Source organism: Boleophthalmus pectinirostris, unplaced genomic scaffold, assembly GCF_026225935.1.
Source record: "Boleophthalmus pectinirostris isolate CB_2022bp ecotype Guang Dong unplaced genomic scaffold, ASM2622593v1 HiC_scaffold_9, whole genome shotgun sequence".
Classification (NCBI taxonomy): Eukaryota; Metazoa; Chordata; class Actinopteri; order Gobiiformes; family Gobiidae; genus Boleophthalmus; species Boleophthalmus pectinirostris.
The window spans coordinates 39,273,279-39,280,452 of record NW_026571541.1 but is presented as its reverse complement, the minus strand read 5'-3'; the positions used below and the strand labels follow the sequence as shown (position 1 = coordinate 39,280,452).

At 42.5% G+C, this 7,174-nt stretch overlaps 1 pseudogene; it reads left to right on the top strand.

The window, feature by feature from the left end:
- The first annotated feature begins 1,403 nt into the window (after positions 1–1,403).
- LOC129412592 (E3 ubiquitin-protein ligase TRIM21-like) lies at positions 1,404–4,557 on the top strand (annotated as a pseudogene).
- Positions 4,558–7,174: the final 2,617 nt, after the last annotated feature.

Below are 7,174 nucleotides of genomic sequence, written 5' to 3'. Positions count from 1 at the left end.
ACTAAACCAGGACTAATCTGGACTTAAGAGAGAAAACGCCGAGCAGTTTGTCCACAAAACGCGATCGGGCAATTGCCACGTTTAGTCCTGGTTTAGTCCTGGTTCAGTTCGTTCCATTTTCATTTCAACACAAAATCAAAAACTGAAATAAATAAATAAAAATAAATAATTATCTGTTTTTTTCATTTTGGTTTTGCAGACAAATAATGAAGAAAACTTTTTTTTTTTTTTTTCTTTTTCATTTTCTTATTTTTGGTTTTATTTTGAAAAAGGAATGAACAAACGACAAACGGACTGAATTATCAACACTCTCTGGAGTTCTGCTTCTGGTTCTGGTTCTGGTCGAGTTCATCTGAGTTTGTTGTAATATTTTAATAATGTGACCTGAAAAAACTCAACAGGTGAGAATTTCTGCGCCGCTGAACACGTCCCGATAAACAACGTTAGCATTAGCATTAGTATTAGCATTAGCATTAGCCAACAGTTTGTCCGTCCGTCACGTCCTTTAGTGAACAGTCGTGAAAATGAAAACGTGCTGTTTATGTCAATTTTGTATCTTTTATTGCAGGAAGAGTCAAACTCATTTTGTTCGCGGGCGTCGTGTCCAACCGACTTTGATCCCAAAGTGTCCGGATCAGAAAACTCATGTCATAAAACCACCAAAAATAACAATAAGTTCAAATATTTGTGCAGAGAAACACAAATCTATTACAGAAATCTTTTTTTAATAGATGAACTCTTTCTTTTACAAAATTTATAATATTATGAACAAACCTGAAACTTTAAGAAAAAAAAATGCAATTCAACACAAAGTTTTAACATGAACTTGTCTGTAAACAGGAATAAGTCAATTTTTGTTGTAAATCCTGCACTCGGCTCCACTTTTCTCATGTTGGACATTTTTTCTGATGAGGGTGTCACGGTCAACAGTCAAACGATCGTCCTTTAAGAGCGTTTGGAAAGAGACAAGTCTTCATTTGTGCTGCTCTGGTGGGAGGGGCACGTACAGAGACGCTGGAGACGCTGCTGTGATAAACACCACAGAAAATTAAACAACATTTTAATAAAAAATATCATTAAAATATTTGAGTAGAAAATCAGCCAAGGGCCACATTTAAAGGTCTTGGAGGGCCGGATCTGGCCCCTGGACCTTATGTTTGACCCCTGTGCACTAGGACCTTGTTCACCGGACGTGTTGATTTTAAATAACCTCTCACAAGTCAAACTCAAAGTGCCAAGCGAAGGATTTGTTGTCAGGCCTCATGGCAAGCGAAGAACCCACTGTTTATTTATTCTGCTTGGTCCTTACTGGGAGGGCATCTGACACACAGAGACAGGAGAGACGGAGGCATCTGACACACAAGACAGGAGGACGGAGGGGCATCTGACACACAGAGACAGGAGGAGGGCAGGACACAGCAGCTCCTCCCTCTGCTCAAACACACTGAACCAGGAAACACTCTGCATTTGCTCAAAGGCACCTCAGCGGAGTCAAACCCTCAACACACAAACTACAGGTCAGTGTTGCTTTAATACTACTACTACTACTACTACTACTACTACTACTACTACTACTACTACTACTACTACTACTACTACTACTACTACTTACTACTACTACTACTACTACTACTACTACTAACTACTACAACTTTGGTTCAGTTCAACATTAGTTTTGTTCAAACAGACGAGAGTAAAACCACGACTTTACTTTCACTTTCCAACACTTCTTCCTGTTTCAGACGTGACTGATAAGACGATGTTTTAGACTCACATGAATGTATTATTATTATTATTATTATTATTATTATTATTATTATTATTATTATTATTATTATTATTATTGAGTTCTTGTTAATGACAGGATGGGTTCACGTTTAACTTCATTTAAAATCTGCAGTGGTTTAAGTGAGTGACTGTAAACTCCACACACTTTGGATTATTTCATGTTTTGTTCTTCACGTTACATTCACTTCAGTCAAAGCACGTTTCCTTTTGCTTGTGTTTATTGCAGTGAAAAACAAGCCTTGTTTCTTTGAGCTCGCATCTCCACAGACCTGACTCTTATCACCCAGATACCACCTGATCACAAGAGTCACAACTTCAACAACAAGTGACTGTGAACAAATCAAATGTGACCTTTTCTCAACACTTGTGCTTAGAAAAAGTGACGGCGATGTCATCTTCAGGACACTGTGGTGTTTTTGAGCTCAAATGACGTTCTGTTGTTTTTATTGTCGTCATGGTGACGTTGAGTCTCAGCCTTTTCCTTAAACCGTGTTCGATATCAGTCACAAACAGTCTATGGTCACAACACAAACTTATTCTTCTAGTCCAGTCTTCCTCACCACATCCTCCTGAAGCCTTCCAAAATAAAAGCTCTTCACCTCTTTCCTGTCACAATAAGAGTCTTGACTTTAGTCTGAGTCACTATTGTTGCTCTGTTTCAGACATGTCCTCCACCAGAGACCAGAGCTCTGAGGAGATGTTCCTGTGCTCCATCTGTCTGGAGGTGTTCTCTGAGCCAGTGTCCACTCCATGTGGACACAACTTCTGCCGACGCTGCATCTCTCAGACCTGGGACACTGATGGACCCTGCACATGTCCTGTGTGTAATGAGATGTTCCACAGAAGACCACAGCTCAAGGTCAACACGCTCCTGAAGGAGGTGGTCCTCAGCATCTAAGCTGCAGAAGAAGAAGAGCAGCTCTATGAGGGTCAAGCCCAACTTTAAAGAGGTGCAGTGTGACGTGTGCTCTGAGCCCAAGCTGAAGGCCCTCAAGTCCTGCCTGGTGTGTCTGTCCTCCTTCTGTGAGAGCCACCTCCAGCCTCATCTCACAGTCTCTGGGCTGAAAAGACACCAGCTGATGGAGCCTGTGGAAAACCTGGAAGACAGGATGTGTCCCACACACCAGCGCCCCCTGGAGCTCTTCTGTGACACTGACCAGAGCTGCGTCTGTACCGTGTGTGTCCATCTAAAGCACAAGAACCATGAGCTGTTGTCTCTGGAGGAGGCGTGTGAGCGCAGGAGGTCCTCTCTGCTGCAGACTCAGGCTCAGAGCCAGCACATGGTGGAGCAGAGGAGGCAGAAGATCCTGGAGATCCAGAGGCTCCTGGAGCTGAGTGAGACAGAGGCCGTCAGAGAGAGGTCTGCGGGGCTGCAGGTCTTCACTGCTCTCATGCAGTCTGTTCAGAGGAGTATGGACCTCTTCTTAGAGGAGCTCCAGGAGAAGCAGAGCCGGAGCCACAGACGAGCCCAGGATCTGCTGCAGCGGCTGAAGCAGGAGATCTGTGATCTGGAGCAGAGCAGCGCTGAGGCCCAACGTCTCTCACGCTCTGAAGACCCCCTCCACTTTCTACAGCGCTGCCCTGCACTCACGCCCCCTGCTGGGCTTAAGGAGTGGAGCAGCGTGAACTTTGAGCCGGAGACGTGTGAGGGCAGTGTGTCCCGGGCTCTGTCTGAGCTGGAGAACAGTCTCCCTCAGGAGTTTAACAAACACTTTAAAGAACTGGCCTCAGAGTCTAAGAAAGCTGAGCTGAGGAGAGCGCAGCAGAGTGCGGTGGAGGTGACTCTGGACCCAGACACCAATCATCCTCAACTCGCTCTGTCTGAAGATCTCAAACAGGTTTATAGCACTGATGTGAAGAAGAAACTCCCAGATTCTCCTCTGAGGTTTGATTTTGCTGTTAATGTTTTAGGAAAACAAAGTTTTTCTTCAGGCAGGTTTTACTTTGAGGTTCAGGTCAAAGGGAAAACAAACTGGGATTTAGGAGTGGCCCAAGAATCCATCAACAGGAAGGGAATGACATCGCTTTAAGTCCTGAACATGGACTGTGGTGCATCATCTTAAGAAACAAATATGAGTACAAAGCTTGTACTGTCCCTTCTGTCCGTCTGTTTCCTCAGAGAGCTCCTCAGAAGGTCGGGGTGTTTGTGGACTATGGGGAGGGTCTGGTTTCCTTTTATGACGCAGATTCTGCAGATCTCCTCTTCTCCTTCACTCGCTGCTGCTTCAGGGAGAAACTGTTTCCATATTTCAGTCCTGGTTTAAATTCAGGAGGTTCAAACTCTGCTCCTCTGGTCGTCACTGCAGTGGAGACTTTGAGTCGTGACAAAGTACAAAAGTAAAAGTAGTGAACTTAAAGACGGGGATGTGACTTCTCTGGACTATTAACTGTAACACAACAGATTTAGATCAACATGTTCCTTTTGTTGTTTTGTCCTCCCTCCTTTTGCTCCTCGTGCTAAGTCACTCCCCCTTCAGAGCCACATCACAACATCAGGTTTGTCCGGTTTCTGTGAACAGTTTTGTGTCATGTTTTTGTACATTTATGTCCTGATGATTTTGCATAATACTTCCTCTTTAAGTCTAATTTTGAGGTACTTTATGTGAGTACATTTTACTCTGGTACTTTTTACTCTGTATTTTGAACTGGACTGAAAAGAATCTGAGTTATTGTCAAGAAAATAAGAATTGACATTGTACTGGTAAAACTCGTCTGTAATAAAAGTAAATTCAAATGCACCAAATGAAATAAATAAAACATAAAACAGTAGTGAAGTCCAGCGTGTGTTTTTGTTTTTCAATATAAAAACAAAAATAAGAAAATGAAAAAACAACAGTTTTCTTCATTATTTGTCTCCAAAACCAAAATGAAAAAACAGATAATGATTCATTTTTTCAGTTTTTGATTTTGTGTTTAAATGAAAAATGAAAAAAAAAAAAAAAAAAAACAGATAACGACCGTTTCCTGGCCAAACTGGGACCAGACCAGGACCAGACTGGGACTGAGACCGAGACCAATCCAGGACTTAGACCAGACTGGGACCAGATCAGGACCAGACCAAGACCAGACCTGAACTAAGACCGGAACCAGACTGGGACCAGACTGGGACCAGACTTGGACCAGACGGAGGCTCAGAGCCCATGTCAGGGCCGGAGCTCGAAGCTGAGGCTCGGACCCCGCGGAGTCAAAGCCAGTCTGGTCCTGGACCTGGATCAGTCCTGGTTCGTATTCGGTGCAAAAGTTCGACATCACAGTCACTGAATATATTATTTTATTTACAGTGTCTTTCTAAAAGCGACAACATTTTCTACACACGGAAACAAAATAAAATACGATGTCACGAAAATGATAAAGAGAAAATCAAATATTAAATCCAAACTGTTCAATCGTCTAACGCAGGTTTTTCTGACACAAATCCAACACACACACGTCGATGTTTAACTGAACAAACACACAATAAAACCAAAACACTTTCAAATGGGACTCGTTACTCCACTTCACTTCTGCCTCGGGAGCTCAAACCGACGGGACTCCAGCTCCGTCTGTCCACGCTCCCGGTGTAGCGTCCCGGGTCAAACGCTGCTCTCATATACTGACAGTTCACAACTTTTATTTCTGGGCCTTGTTTGTGAACACGACGTAAAAACTACAACAACAAAAAAGAAATAAAAACAATGAGCTCTTACAGTTCTTACCTTTTACTCCTTTTAACCTTTCAACCGTTTATGACAATCTCTAATCTGATCAAGAATTACTATTTATCAACAACAAATCTCATAAACCTGAATTTTGGTTTTAATCTATGTTGAACACGAAATTACACATTCAAATTAATTTGTCTCACTGCACATAACATTGTTTAAGCAAAGTGCACTGGCGCCATCTGGTGGACAAACATTATAACGGCTCAACTTTTGAACAGATTTTAAAGACTCACATTTTGTTTTGAACTGAAGGAAAACTGGATCCAACACAATTTGCAGATCAGTCTAATCGGGGAGTGGAGGATGCAAAACTGTTTTTATTGAACACTGTTTATAAGCATCTTGAAAACTCAGGGGCCCGTGTGAGACTTTTATTTGCAGACTTTTCCTCTGCTTTTAACAAAATGCAGCCCCACATTCTGATTCAGAGACTGTGGCTTCAGATTTTAATCTCCCAGATCAGCTTCTTTTATTGATTTTACATTTTCTTACCAACAGGGTCCAGCGTGTTTTTGTTCATGGGCAATGGTCTCCTCCCTCCATCTCCAACACTGGCTCTCCTCAGGGTTGTGTTCTGTCTCCTCTCCTTTTTATTCTGTACACGGACAGATCCTCAGAGGAAAACAGACGCCTCATCAAATATTGGGATGACACGGTCCTGGTGTCGCTGCTTTCAGGATCTGAGGGAAATCATGGTCCTGCGCTGGAGCAGTTTGTCCAGTGGTGTGAGGAAAACTACCTGGACTTGAACTTTGCCAAAACTAAAGACATGGTGATTGATTTTAGACGTGCACCTTCCCACAGTGTCAGTGTCGTCCACGGTGATGATGTTGAAATAGTTGATAGTTACAAATATCTGGACAATAAACTGAAATTTGACCTAAACACTGAAAGCGTCGTCAAACGAGGGCAGCAAAGATTATATTTGTTGAGGAAACTGAACTCTTCTAATGTGAACAAAATGATTCTTAACCATTTTTATTGTTCTTTTATGGAAAGTCTTTTTACTTTTTCTTTTATTCGCTGGTTTCAATCCTTGTCTGTGAAGGATAAAAACAAACTTCAGAACATTGTTAAAACCTGCTGGAAAATCACAGGGTCAAACTGACGGAGCTGAGTTGTTTGTGGGAGGAGCAGGTGCTGAGCAAAGCCAAGTGTCTCGTGGCTCAGTCCGTCCATCCTCTGGCTCCTGATTTGATCCTGATGCCCTTCAGGGCGTCGGTTTTCTGCTCCGATACGAAAGACCAACCGCTTCTCTAATTCTTTTGTGCCTCTGCTGTTAAGTTGTTAAACTCTAATGGTGCAGTTTTCTGAAAGTTTTGCTCTGTAATTTGTAGTTTATTCTAGAGTTGCACTGGTGGATGTAATGGACTGACACACTGTGTTTGTGTTTGTTTGTGTTTGTGAGAAGTGAGAACTGCTCTGAGATGCTGCTAATGAATTGTCTTATGAGATCAATAAAGTTTTCTGAATCTGAATCTGACATTGAGCTACAGTCGTCCTTCGATATATCGCGACTCATCTTTCACAGTCTGTTTGTTTCATGGTTTTTTTACACACGGGTGAGTCAGGACTAAACCAGGACTAAACCAGGTCTAAACCAGGTCTAAACCAGGACTAAACCAGGACTAACCTAACCAGGACTAACGGAGACTAAACCAGGACTAAACCAGGTCTAAACC